This window comes from Tachypleus tridentatus, chromosome 7 (assembly GCF_004210375.1).
Source record: "Tachypleus tridentatus isolate NWPU-2018 chromosome 7, ASM421037v1, whole genome shotgun sequence".
NCBI classification, from domain to species: domain Eukaryota; kingdom Metazoa; phylum Arthropoda; class Merostomata; order Xiphosura; family Limulidae; genus Tachypleus; species Tachypleus tridentatus.
This window is the reverse complement of record NC_134831.1, coordinates 72748207-72761746: the sequence shown is the minus strand read 5'-3', so window position 1 is coordinate 72761746 and position 13540 is coordinate 72748207. Positions and strand designations below refer to the sequence as shown.

General features: G+C 34.8%; 1 pseudogene across 1 annotated transcript; it reads left to right on the top strand.

Moving 5' to 3' along the window:
* Nucleotides 1–3522: 3522 nt before the first annotated feature.
* On the top strand, nt 3523–13218 carry LOC143255964 (dopamine receptor 2 pseudogene; annotated as a pseudogene). Its single transcript, XR_013030942.1, has 2 exons — nt 3523–3675; nt 8898–13218. The product of XR_013030942.1 is annotated as a dopamine receptor 2 pseudogene (transcript).
* The last annotated feature ends 322 nt before the right edge of the window (nt 13219–13540 follow it).

Sequence of the window (13540 nt, the reverse complement as noted above, 5' to 3'; positions counted from 1 at the left end):
GATGTGGCTTTGCTATAAAAACACACAGACACACACATTTTTACTATTTATACGTTGCATATCAATTAGATTTCATACATGTATTTTTACTGCATGTACATGGCTTATCAAATAGATTTCATATTTCTGTATTTGTATTAATTGTTCATGGCATATCTAGTAGGTTTCATACTACCGTATTTGTACTTCATGTATATGGCATATCAAGTAGATTTCGTACTGCTGTATTTGTACTATGTACACATAGCATATCAAATATAAATCAAGTGAGTAAGTATGTTAGTTAGTTTGTTTTACATTTTCGGGCTATCCGCGCTACCCGTCCCTAATTTAGCAGTGTAAGACTACAGGGAAGGCAGCTACTCATAACCTTCCACCGACAACTCTTGGGCTACTCTTTTACCAACGAATAGTGGGATTAACCGTCACGTATATAACGCCCCCACGGCTGAAAGGGCGAGCATGTTTGGTACGACGGGGATTTGAACCCACGACCCTCATATTACAAGTCGAACGCCTTAACTCATCTGGCCATGACGGGCCGAAACGTTAGTTACTGAGTGAAAGAGTTAGAGACGAACATATAGTGAACATTTACATGGTAATTTAAATGCATTATTCCACGCTCCGGAATTCTAAGTTCTCTTCTACTTTGAGATAATGCATTTCATAACAATGGAGTAACGTTGAAATTACATTCATGCAAGTAGATTTTCTTTAACGTTGCTTCTTTAAGTAAACGCACATACTGCACACGAGTGTCGAATAAAGTCAATATTTCTCGAGTTATAAAAACTACGTATTGGCTGAGGTTGTGCTCGCTTTTTGTATGTTGATTCTATTTAACCCTCTATGATTGTTGACGAATTTTTCAAATCTCACATTGTTCGTTGGGGCCTTTTTATTTATCCGTACCATTATGATTATGTAAGATGGTATTTATTTATAAATTGCTTCTTTTTATTTTTGATTAACTATTATAAACTCGAAAAGAAATGGACAGATAAACCAATTTACATTCGGTGGCGCTGTTGTGTTGAACTCGATTTTCTTCTTCTAGATACTGAGCTTAAAATAGATGTTTTGATGCTCATAGCTTCGCGTATACGTATTTATAAACGTGTAAATGATTAGTTCTGGATATGCCGTATAGCAATGGATGTCTCTAGCTTAGGGCAGGCAGGCTATTCTGTATAACCCTCAGCTAAGTTCTTCTAACCTGTAAAGTGCCCCAGTAGATCAGCGGTACTTTAAGGACTTATAACACTAAAATCTGGAGCTCAATTCCCCCTGATGGAAAAACTTGTTTGTTTATTTGTAACTAAATATAAAGGCACACAATGGATTAACTGTCTGCGATCTGCCCATTACGGGCATACAAACCCGTATTCTAGCGTTGTAAGTCCGCAGACATGCTATTGCACCACTGGAGGGCTGGTGGAAAGAGAGCAGATTTGCCATTGCGTAGCTTTACATTAAAACAACCAACCAAACTAAATAGTAAAAGAACAATTATTAATCATAGTTCAAGCGCGCATAAACCTGGTTTAAAGAGTTAAGTAACTATCGACCACTCACGCCTGTGCTGTAAACCGATTTTGTAAACAGAATGAGCAGTTTTTCATCATAAAGTTCAGTTTACCAATTGTGCAATAACAATACGTTGGAAATAACACAGAACGAATAGTTTTCTTATCATAATGGTTTAATTCATCAACCATGTTACGACAACATCTAGAGTTACCACAAAATAAACAGATTTCTTACCGCAAAGATTTACTTTATGAACTATATATTGACAACACATGGAATTACCAAAAATGGTTTACCTCAATACCCGTGTAGTTACAACACATGAAATTACCCAAAAATGGTTTACCTCAATACCTGTGTAGTTACAACACATGAAATCGCCACAGAATGAATAGCTTTTTCACCGTAAAGCTCAGCTCACCCACCAACAATGTTGTAACAATGTGGAATCGCCACAGAATAAACAGTTTCCTCATTTTATAGTTCAGTTTACAAACAATGTTGTGACAGTACATGCCATACCACAGAATGAAATGTTTCATCTTTAGATACACAATAAAAAACAAACAAAACAGACGTATTTTGATAATATTTTCATTAATTATTGATGCTTTAAACTGGTAAAATTTTTACACATGTAATTAATACCATACATTTAAAGGCTAAAACAAGGGTTGTATATTTTTTCCACATAAGTGCCAGTGTCAGTGCTCTAGAGAAAAGCATATAAGTGCTTATAGCACTGCCCTAAATAGGAGCATATAAGTGCCAATAGCAGAGAGAGAGAGAGACATACGAGTAGCGGAACCTTATAGAGGGAAATATTAGTGCCGAAAGCAATCTCCAGAAAGGAACATATAAATGTGTCAATGAAACAAAGTGGTTTTGTATACATTTTCATTTACTCAGGCCATTTAATGGAACTTAATGGCCCTAAAATCTATATAAAGTGAAAACATTTTGAGCATCTATGTTTGTTTGTTTGAAGTTAAGCACAAAGCTACACAATGGACTATTTGTGCTCTCTCTCCCTCACGAGTATCAAAACCCGGATTCTAGCATTGTAGGTTCATAAACATGACGCTGTGCCACTGGAAAACATCTATGTAAAATAAGCTAAAAAATCGGTTGAGCAAAGTTGTACAGAATAACGAATACGTAAAGTAACACAAATGAATTATTAACTGGGCTGGCTTTTGGTTTTTTACCGCTTTTAAAATGCCACTCCTGCACCAACATCATCGAGAAACATAGGACGTTATATGATAAATATGTCCCAACTTCAACTGCTACTTTTGTTTCAGTCGGTTAATTTGCGTTTTGCTTTGTGCTATTTATATTTCGAAGAAAAAATGTTCTCGTCTTCCTTTATCTAAGAAAACAAGAAACACTTCTATAAAGTCTCATTTTATAATAGCCCAGCATGACCAGATAGTTAAGGCGTGCGACTCGTAATCTGAGGGTTGCGGGTTCGAATCCCCGTCACACCAAACATGCTCGCCCTTTCAGCCGTGGGAGTGTTATAGTGCTACGATCAATCCCACTATTCACTGGTAAAAAGTAATTCAAGAGTTGGCGGCGGGTGGTGATGACTAGCTGCCTTTCCTCTAGTCTTACACTGCGAAATTGGGGACGGCTAGCGCAGATAGCCCTCGTGTAGCTTTGCGCGAAATTCAAAACTAAGTCGATTCTTCCTAAAACCAGACCTGATTAAAACAAATATTGAGTTGACTCTAATACTACCTAACTCTTAGTTTTAGGTTCCGTACTGAAAGAAGGAATATAATAATTCACACTAATAGTGGGTCTTTTTTCTTGTGTATAAAAAGTTGAGTCTCACTAACATATGGTTACGACGTTGCTTTTGTTAACATTGGTCGTCGTCTGATTATTTTACTCTTACATATCCGCGCCTAGAGTCGTTTCTGTTTATGATTTCAACAACACTGGAGGTTATATCAAGACTCAGCAGGTGACATTTCTTTCTGACAGAAGGCCACTTTCGACAACATGCTGTGTGACATGGTACGGCCTTTGAACATGACTGAATTAAGGTCTCTACTGCTTTAGATGCCTGTTATTGAACACGATGAAACGGCTGTGCTCTGCAATAAACGATAGAACAGTATGTTTCGACTTCAAGTAAGTGTTCTTATAAGGACTAGCATATAGGGTTATCTTAATGCTTCCTATCATAACAAATATACTGTTTTATTTTATAATAATAAGTACACTGTGTTATTTTACAAGAACAAACATACTGTGTTATTTTATACGGACGAATATACCCAGTTATTTTAGAAATAAAAAGTACTGTGTTACTTTACAAAAATAAGTATACTGTTTTAGTTTACAAGTAAAATACAGTTATTTTACTAGAACAGGTACATTCTGTTGTTTTATAAAGACAAGTATACTTTCATATTTTACAAGGACAAGTAACAGGGTTATTTTACAAAGATAAGTATACTGTTTCTTGTCAGAAAGGCAAGTATGTTGTGTTACTTTATAAAGGGACTTAAAATGTGTTATTTTACAAGGTCAAATATGCTGTGTTAATTTACAAAGATAGATATACTGTGTTATTTTACAAAGAAAGAAAAGCTTCATGGATTGTTTTACAAGGACAAGTGCACTGTGTAATTCCACAAAAACAAGTATACTATCTTATTTTACGAATACAAGTAAATATTTCTTAACTTACAAAAACACATATACCATCTTATTTCACGAAAACACGCATACTGTGTTATTTTACAAGAACAGTTACACTATCTTAATTTACACAAACACGCACTGGGTTATTTTACAAAAAAAGTATAGTGTGCTATTTTATAAGGATAATAGAACAAGAGTACTGTTTTAGGTTACAAAAACAAGTGTGACTATGGTATTTTATAAAAACAAATATACTGTGTTATTTTAGAAAGTCAAATACACTATCTTTTTTTGCAACAAAAATGTATACTATGTTATTTTAAAATAACAACTGTGCTTTCCTTTTCTAAAAGAACAAGTGTGCTGAGTTATTTTTAAAAAAACTAGTATATTGTTTTATTTTACAAAGAAAACGTTACTGGTTTGTTTTACAAGGATAAATATAAGGTATTATTTTACAAGTATAACGATCATATCTTATTTTACAATGACAAGTACACTGCATTGTTTTACTACAACAAGTATATTGTTTTTTTTACAAAGACAAGTATACTGTGTTCTTAGTTCCTGTAAATAAATATTTATGTGTGTAGAACTTTTTCAAATGTCTTTTCTGATAAATACTTTAATTTTTTTAACACTTCCATTTATAAGGACTTGTCCTGTCTGTGTGTATGTGGGATCTTTCTTGACAAACTTCTGTTTATAAACGTTTGCTTTTTGTGATTGTTTGTGGATCTTTTGTCATAAAGCTTCTGTTTACAAATGTTTGTGGATTTTTTTGGCAAGCTTCTGTTTATAATATTTCCTTTTTGTAATTGTTTGTAGATCTTTTGTCATAAAGCTTCTGTTTACAAATGTTTGTGGATTTTTTTTTGGCAAGCTTCTGTTTATAATATTTGCTTTTTGTAATTGTTTGTAGATCTTTTTTTTGGTAATCTTCTGTTTATAATGTTTGTTTTTTGTGATTGTTTGTGGATCTTTATTTGGCAAGCTTCTTTTAATTATGTTTGCTTTTTGTGATTGTTTTAGATTTTTTTTGGCAAGCTTCTGTTTATAAAGTTTGTTTTTGTGAATGTTTGTAGATTTTTTTTGGCAAGCTTCTGTTTATAATGTTTGCTTTTTTTGTGATTATTTGTGGATTTTTCTCGACAAGCTTTTGTTTATAAATGTTTATTTTTGCGATTGTTCATGGATTTTCTTGATAAGCTACTGTTTATAATTGTTTGTTGATTTTTTGACAGCTTCTGTTTATAAATGATTATTTTTGTGATTGTTTGTGGATTTATTTCACAAGCGCCTGTTTATAAATATTTTTGCTATTGTTTGCAGATTTTTTTATGGCAAGCTTCTTTTTATAAATGTTTGTTTTTGTGATTGTTTGTGGATCTTTTCTTGACAAGATTCTTATAAATATTTCGTACGGATCTTGGTAACCTTTCGCTATAACACCAGTCTATTTAATGTACTTATGTGTGCATATATAGATTTTCCTTTTGAAAATTCCATCTATAAATACTTTGATCGTGTGTGTGTATCTGTAAATAGTCGCGTTTTCTCTCTTCCTTGAAGACATTTCGGTTTAATTGGTCACAGAATGAAACTGTTGTAAAATTGCGATAGTTTTTAGTGTTGTATTTAAAATTATATAAGTTGTCAAATGTTGGACCCTTTTAAACCTTCTTCTCTTCTAATTCATGTTATTCAGGTATTGTTAAATTAACTTTCCGTTAAGTTTGTTTGTTTGTTTTGAATTTCGCACAAATCTACTCGAGGGCTATCTGTGCTAGCCGTCCCTAATTTAGCAGTGTAAGACTAAAGGGAAGGCAGCTAGTCATCACCACCCACCGCCAACTGTTGGGCTACTCTTTTACCAACGAATAGTGGGATTGACCGTCACATTATAACGCCTACACGGCTGAAAGGGCGAGCATGTTTGGCGCGACTGGGATGCGAACCCGCGACCCTCAGATTACGAGTCGCACGCCTTAACACGCTTGGCCATGCCGGGCCAACTTTCCGTTAAGAACCTCGCTTCTCCAATCAAGTACTTCAAATTCTAGGACTGTGTAAGTTGAAAACAGACACGTATGAGGGAGTTTTAGTTTTGTTTTCCGTAAAAAAAACACAAAAAAACAATTAATGGCAGCTCTTCTCAGCTTATAGTTAAGAAATGTAGTGCATTTGCCACGTTAGAAATAATACTTATATACAAAAATCACCATACAGTGTACGCCGTTATATACCTATGACTACATAGACTTAATAATTTCATGTAAAAACCAGTCACACTTTTTATATTTGTTTTGATTACTCACTGTAAAAAAAACAAAAACGTTTCTACAACTTTTTATTTGCGCTTTCTGACTATAATTTTTTATACTAAAGTATTATTGTACTCTATAATAAATAACTGAATTCTATAATAAGACAATCTTCATTTTTATTGCCATACCTTATTCTGTAATAAAACATGTCTTCTTGTATAATAGATTACCATTGTCTTATATAACAAAGCATTACTTATCCCAAACGAAGCATATTTAATCTTTTTATATGATGAATTAATATTTTTTTAATTAATACTACAATGTTCTGCAATAAAGATTTACAATATCACTGGATTAAACAGAAATATTTTCCGTTAAAGATCATGAGCAATCGTCAGTGTTAATAACGTTTTAACGTTTTAAATTTGGGTGTTTTATAGATATATGGACAACGTCTCACCCAAATATTTTTTTTTATATATCCTACCTTTTTGTTTATTTTTATTACTTCTATGAAGACATCTTGAAAGCTTGTTTGTTTCAAAGTGAGAATCTAATTAGGTAGATAATTATAGTTTGTATTTTTCAAGATGAGAAATTATATATTGTTGCAAAATATTAGGCACTTTGTTGCATAAAACCGGCGTCTCATTAGAAAGAAATTGTTCTATTTCAATATAAAAATTGTCAAAAATAATTTTTGAGTCAAATATAAGAGACTAAAAATTTCCAAAAAGTGATTGGAAAATGCAAAAGACATACGGAAAAAATTTTTTGTCTGAACACAAAACAAAAAATATGCCGTTTCAATCCGTGTAAAGAAAACCTCAGCGCAATTACCCATAATTGAAACATCGTTCAAAAATATTCTTGAATATTTATAAAAATTAGAGAAAATTTAGCAGTCAACTTCATTTGATTACCACATTCGGGTGTTATTGTATATTTTTTTCACAAAGTATGCAACGTGTGTGTTAACAAAGTAATGCCAAATTTGGGCAAACATCTGTAGGAATAAGAATATAACATCAAATGTTTCTTTGTTTTCAAAATATAGGGAACGCCCATGGAGTTTCAGCATGGCTAGGTAGTTAAGGCATTCGACTTGTAATCCGAGGGTCGCGAGTTCGAATCCCCGTCATACCAAACATGCTCGTCCTTTCAGCCGTGGGGGCGTTATGACGTGACGGTCAATTCCACTATTCGTTGGTAAAAGGTTAGCCCAAGAGTTGGCGGTGGGTGATGATGACAAGCTGCCTTCCCTCTAGTCTTACATAGCTGAATTGGGGACGACTAGCGTAGATAGCCCTTAAGTAGCTGCTTTTCGCGAAATTTAAAACATACAAACAGTAACCATGGAGCTGAGACATTGTCCTAGATCTATTTTTGTGCTTGTACGTAAAAAATTGGGTGAGGCTTTTTCTGTATGTTTTTATCTTGTGAATAGAAATTTTATGTTCCTACCTTTTGGCGTCTATCATACTTATCATTTCTACAGTCTCAAAGTATGTTGTATTCTTAACTTACTGCAATTAAGACAATTATAAAGTTTCAGAGTTTGCTCTATTCTCTCTTTAACGCGTCTGTCATAATGATGTGTAACCAGTAAAAGTCTGTAATAAGGAAGTATTTACCAGTGGTTACTGGATAATATTTAAGTGTTATAGAGGACTTCGTGACGTTGTAACAAAAATATTTTGAACAACTGTTTAGTATTTGATACACAGCGACAGCAGAAATTCACCACTGAAGGCTAAGCATAGATTTATTTGAATGTGTCGCTGTTACAGTTCGTTTAACGCTGTGAGTCCTCCTGTTTACACAATAAGAAAATGTTTGAATGCGCTGTGAAAAATAATCCTTTATTCTCTCGTCTTGTCTCTGTGCAATATATCTATAAATTTGTGTTCAGACATAAAAATTGGCCTGAATTTTCTGAAAACAAGTTTCTAGAATCCATCTCTACAAATTTGTCAACAACTGACACGTGGGCCCTCTGCCGATAAACGCTACTATGCTCTAGTATTCTTGTTTGCTTCTCTTAATTATAACTTCTTAATTAAATAATGAAACTTTTTGTCTGCCTAACAACAGTGTGATGCTATTATAGGTACAAAATATAATTTAATCTGCTCAATTTAGTTACAAGCTTTTAGCAATTAGTGTTACGAAGAATCTCCATATGTATTATAGCATACTAATTATTAAAACACAGCTGACATTCGTTCTCGTGTTTTTTGTAATGACAACAAAAATTTTCAAAGGTAGGTTTAACAGCATCGTGCTATACGAATATCCTCATGGAAAAAAATAAGCGCAATGTTGACTTTTGCAAGCCAAAGTTTAAACCTCGCGTTGTCACGTCTACTGTATATTTAAAACAAGAAAATGACCCTGGCTGCTAAATAATAGTTTATATTATTTGCTGTTTTGCAGGTTCATGAATACGATATGGAACTTGAATGGGAGCTCAGAAACCAACGGTAGTGTCACGTGGTCTGGAAACAGAAGTGATACATCTTAATGAATTATCTGATTTATTACGTTGATTAACTTTGCTCGGAATTTATGCAATCACGATGCATGATCCGTTGCTGTGGTCACATATCGTATCCCCTGGAGAAGCATTTCTCACTGAAACCGAATTAATGTTGCTAGGTGCACTTACTGATAACTCTTCCTTTTACCACAACATCAGTAGCTATGACAACCAGTCAGTTCTAAACAAAACACTTGCTGAATTGCCAAAAGTATTCATCCAACACCCTGCATTAGCTTTTGTACTAGCTATATTTTGTGTTGCTACAGTATTTGGTAATATACTAGTGATGGTTGCCGTTGCTAAGGAACAGTATCTTCATACGGTGACCAATTATTTTATTGCTTCTCTTGCTACAGCAGACTGCCTAGTGGGGGCGCTGGTGATGCCATTTAGTGCAATACACGAGGCGATGAACAAGCATTGGATATTCGGACAGGATTGGTGTGATGTTTGGCATTCCTTAGACGTCTTGGCAAGTACAGCATCCATTTTGAACTTGTGTGTAATCTCTTTGGACCGCTACTGGGCCATTACAGACCCAATAAGCTACCCCCGTAGAATGACACCAACGAAGGCGGGGCTGCTAATTGCATTTGTGTGGGTGTGTTCGTCGCTTATCTCTTTTCCAGCTATCGCCTGGTGGAGAGGGGTGACCACTTCACCCCCTCCACCTTACACATGCGATTTCACAGATGACGTGGGCTACTTGGTGTTTTCGTCACTAATTTCTTTCTACCTTCCGCTAACTGTGATGGGATATACGTACTATCGCATTTATAAAGCAGCCCGGATCCAGGCGCGTAGCCTCAGACTAGGAACCAAGATGATCCGTTCATGCAACGGTGACCAGTCATCTCCGTTAACTCTACGCATTCATCGAGGGAGAGTGTTTGAAGAAGAGACACTCAAAGCCGCTTATCCAAGTGGTTCGATGGCACCATCTGTCGAGGAAGGCGACGAGAGCACGGCGTTCAGAACAACCTGCCGCCATTTGAAATCGTTCTCAATCAGTCGCAAGCTGGCTAAATTGGCCAAGGAACGAAAAGCAGCGAAAACCTTAGGGATAGTGATGGGCGTGTTCATCCTATGTTGGCTCCCGTTTTTTGTGACCAATGTGCTCATGGGGGTGTGTGAAGAGCGTTGCGTGGGTCATCCAGACCTGGTGTTTTCTACTGTTACGTGGCTAGGGTGGATAAATTCGGGAATGAACCCGGTCATCTACGCTTGCTGGAGCCGCGACTTTCGAAGGGCCTTCAACAAACTTCTGTGCATCTGCTGTCCTAAGTATCGAAGACGGAGACAGCGGTATCGGACATGTGTTGAAAGACCCCCACAGGAAGAACTACAGATGACCAACTTGAAGTGCAATACTGATATCACTACTTCATGACTTTAAAATGATATCACTACTTCATGACTTTAAAATGATATCACTACTTCATGACTTTAAAATGATATTACTGCTTCATGACTTTAAAATGTCCTTGCAAAGATTACTACAAGTCATATGTCTTGTCCCGTGAAGATAATCACAAAATCAGAGAAATAAATAACCACTTTCTAGTGTGCCAATGATTAAATAATAACAAATAACTGAACCAAAATGTGGTACAGTTGATGTCACCTCGCTAACACTACAGCTGTTTTAGCAGTGCGAAGATTACATAAATACTATTAACGAAAAACTTTACACGGGTTAATATAGTGTAGTGTCCTTTCTCTGATATCATCAGGAATTGAGCATGGAAAACGATGGTTATTTATGATACATTTAAGTAGGTGAAAAGTGTTAATAATGACAAGATTAAGATTCTTTACTTAAAGTTACTTCATGACAGACCTTTTATAATACGATTCTCTTTCAATTTTGGTGGCCCGGCATGGCCAAGCGTGTTAAGGCGTGCGACTCGTAATCTGAGGGTCGCGGGTTCGCATCCCCGTCGTGCCAAACATGCTCGTCCTTTCAGCCGTGGGAGCTTTATAATGTGACGGTCAATCCCACTATTAGTTGGTAAAAGAGTAGCCCAAGAGTTGGTGGTGATGACTAGCTAACTTCCCTTTAGTCTTACATTACTAAATTAGGGACGGCTAGCACAGATAGCCCTCGAGTAGCTTTGTGCGAAATTCAAAAAACAAACAGACTTTCAATTTTGGAACGATATAATATGCCTAGACATTCTAATAAAGTTATCAAGAGTAAGGAGTGGTCATCGGTGTGATCATAGTTACAATATCAGTGTGAAAATTCTTGTTGCTTCTAAAAATATGTCAACAATAGGAGGTTCGTATGTGGGTAATTACAGATACAATCTCAGTATGAATATTTTGATTGTTTCTAGAAATATGTCAACAATAGGAGGTTCTTATAGGGTAATTATAGTTACAATATCAGTGTAAAAATTCTTGTTATTTCTAGAAATATGTCAACAATAGAAGGTTCTTATGGGGTAATTATAATTACAATATCAGTGCGAAAATTCTTGTTGTTTCTATAAATATGTCAACAATAGGAGATTCTCATGGGGTTATCACAGTTACAATATTAGTGTGAAAAATTTTGTTGTTTCTAGAAATATGTCAACAATAGGAGGTTCTCATAGAGTGATCACAGTTACAATACCAGTGTGAAAATTCTTGTTGTTTCTAGAAGTGTGTCAACCATAGGAGATTCTCATGGGGTTATCACAGTTACAATATCAGTGTGAAAAATTTTGTTGTTTCTAGAAATATGTCAACAATAGGAGGTTCTCATAGAGTGATCACAGCTACAATACCAGTGTGAAAATTCTTGTTGTTTCTAGAAGTATGTCAGCAATAGGAGGTTATCATGGGGTTATCACAGTTACAATATCAGTGTGAAAATTCTTGTTATTTCTGAAAATATGTCAACAATAGGAGGTTCTTATGGGGGTGATCACAGTTATAATATCAGTGTGAAACTCCTTTTCTAAATTCTTGTTGTTCCAATGCTCCATCTGTTGTATCGTACGTGTTATTGATATAAGAAACAGCTGTTAGGTTTTCATCGTCAATGGTTTTGTCACTCTCATGTCAGTAAGTTCTGCTCGTCTAGGTTGTAGCAGAAGAGGAAATTCAGTAAAACAATGGTGTAGTAAAAACAACATTTTGCTAAAATATAACAAATCGTAAAAGGAAAAAAACTGAATTTAAGAATATTTACAAAATAAATTAACAAACTAAATCTAGTATTTGGTAGTAAAATCACTCAGTTGTGTCTACAAAGAAAACAAAACCTCTTAGAAACACAAATTCAACATTCTCCAGTAAAACAAACAGTGCTGTTTTTGTTTTGTTTTTAAAATCATAATGTAAAAAGGCCCGAAATGGTGAGGTGGTTTAGGCACTCGATTTGTAATCTGAGGATAGTGCGTTCGTAGCCTTGTCACATCACACATGTTCGTTCTTTCAGCGTGGGGGCGTTATAATGTTACGCTCACTCCCACTATTCTTTGGTTAAAAGAGTAGCTCATGAGTTGGCGGTGGGTGGTGATGATCAGCTGCCTTCCCTGCTAAATTAGGAACGGCTAGCGCAAATAGCTCTCGTGTAGCCTTGCGCGAAATTAAAAACAAACAAACAAACATAATGTAAATAAATTAATATGAAGAAAAATGCTCACAGACTGTTCTAACAGTTTATCTCTTTATTTGTCTTTTAATTCCACACTTTCGACGTTGTTACAGAAATGTTCATCGCACAACAATGTGTTGAAGAATACAAATTAATTTACACCTTGAACACTTTTTTAAAGTCAGCTTGTTCTCTAAATAACATTTCTAAGAATAATTGACACCTGGTATTAAAATTATTAACCATGTAGAAATTGCTAAAAATAAATTGTGACAAGACCAGTTATGTACTTCAAAAGAACCAACAAGCTTCGAATTAAAAGTAAAATAATTAACTTAAATAACAGTTTCTACAAATTTATTATGAGTGATTCCAAGGTGCAGTGAGTGATTTGAATATAGTAATTAAATATTCGTGAATTTTTTTCATTAAGCCTATCGATAAAAATGTGAATCAATTTTATAAAACCACTGGTACAACCGAAAACTTAAATCTTAAAAAAAAAAGACATGTCTGGCACTTGATGTCTAATGTTATGAAATTCGTTTGTATGTAAATATTGAATATTGTGAAAAAATAACAAGTATTTGTTCTGACCATATGAAATTCAGTGTCGTGTTTTTGAAGTAAAGCTATAATTATGTGATTTTATAAGTCGTTCAGGTCTTCAATGTAGCACGTTATATAAATAAACTAAACGGACTTATCAAGTAACGCATTAAAACCTGAAGTCTGTCAAATATGATATTATTGTCTGAGCATATCAAAGTATTTAAGAGACAAACATTTTTCAACATGTGATATTTAGGGAAGAATGAACTGGAGATTACATGATTTTGATAACACTTGAACACCAACATTATGAAACTATAACACAGCTGACGTACAGTTAACTCCCAGTATTTTTGTTGATGGGTTGTAGTGATGGGCACAGCAAAAATTGCCCAT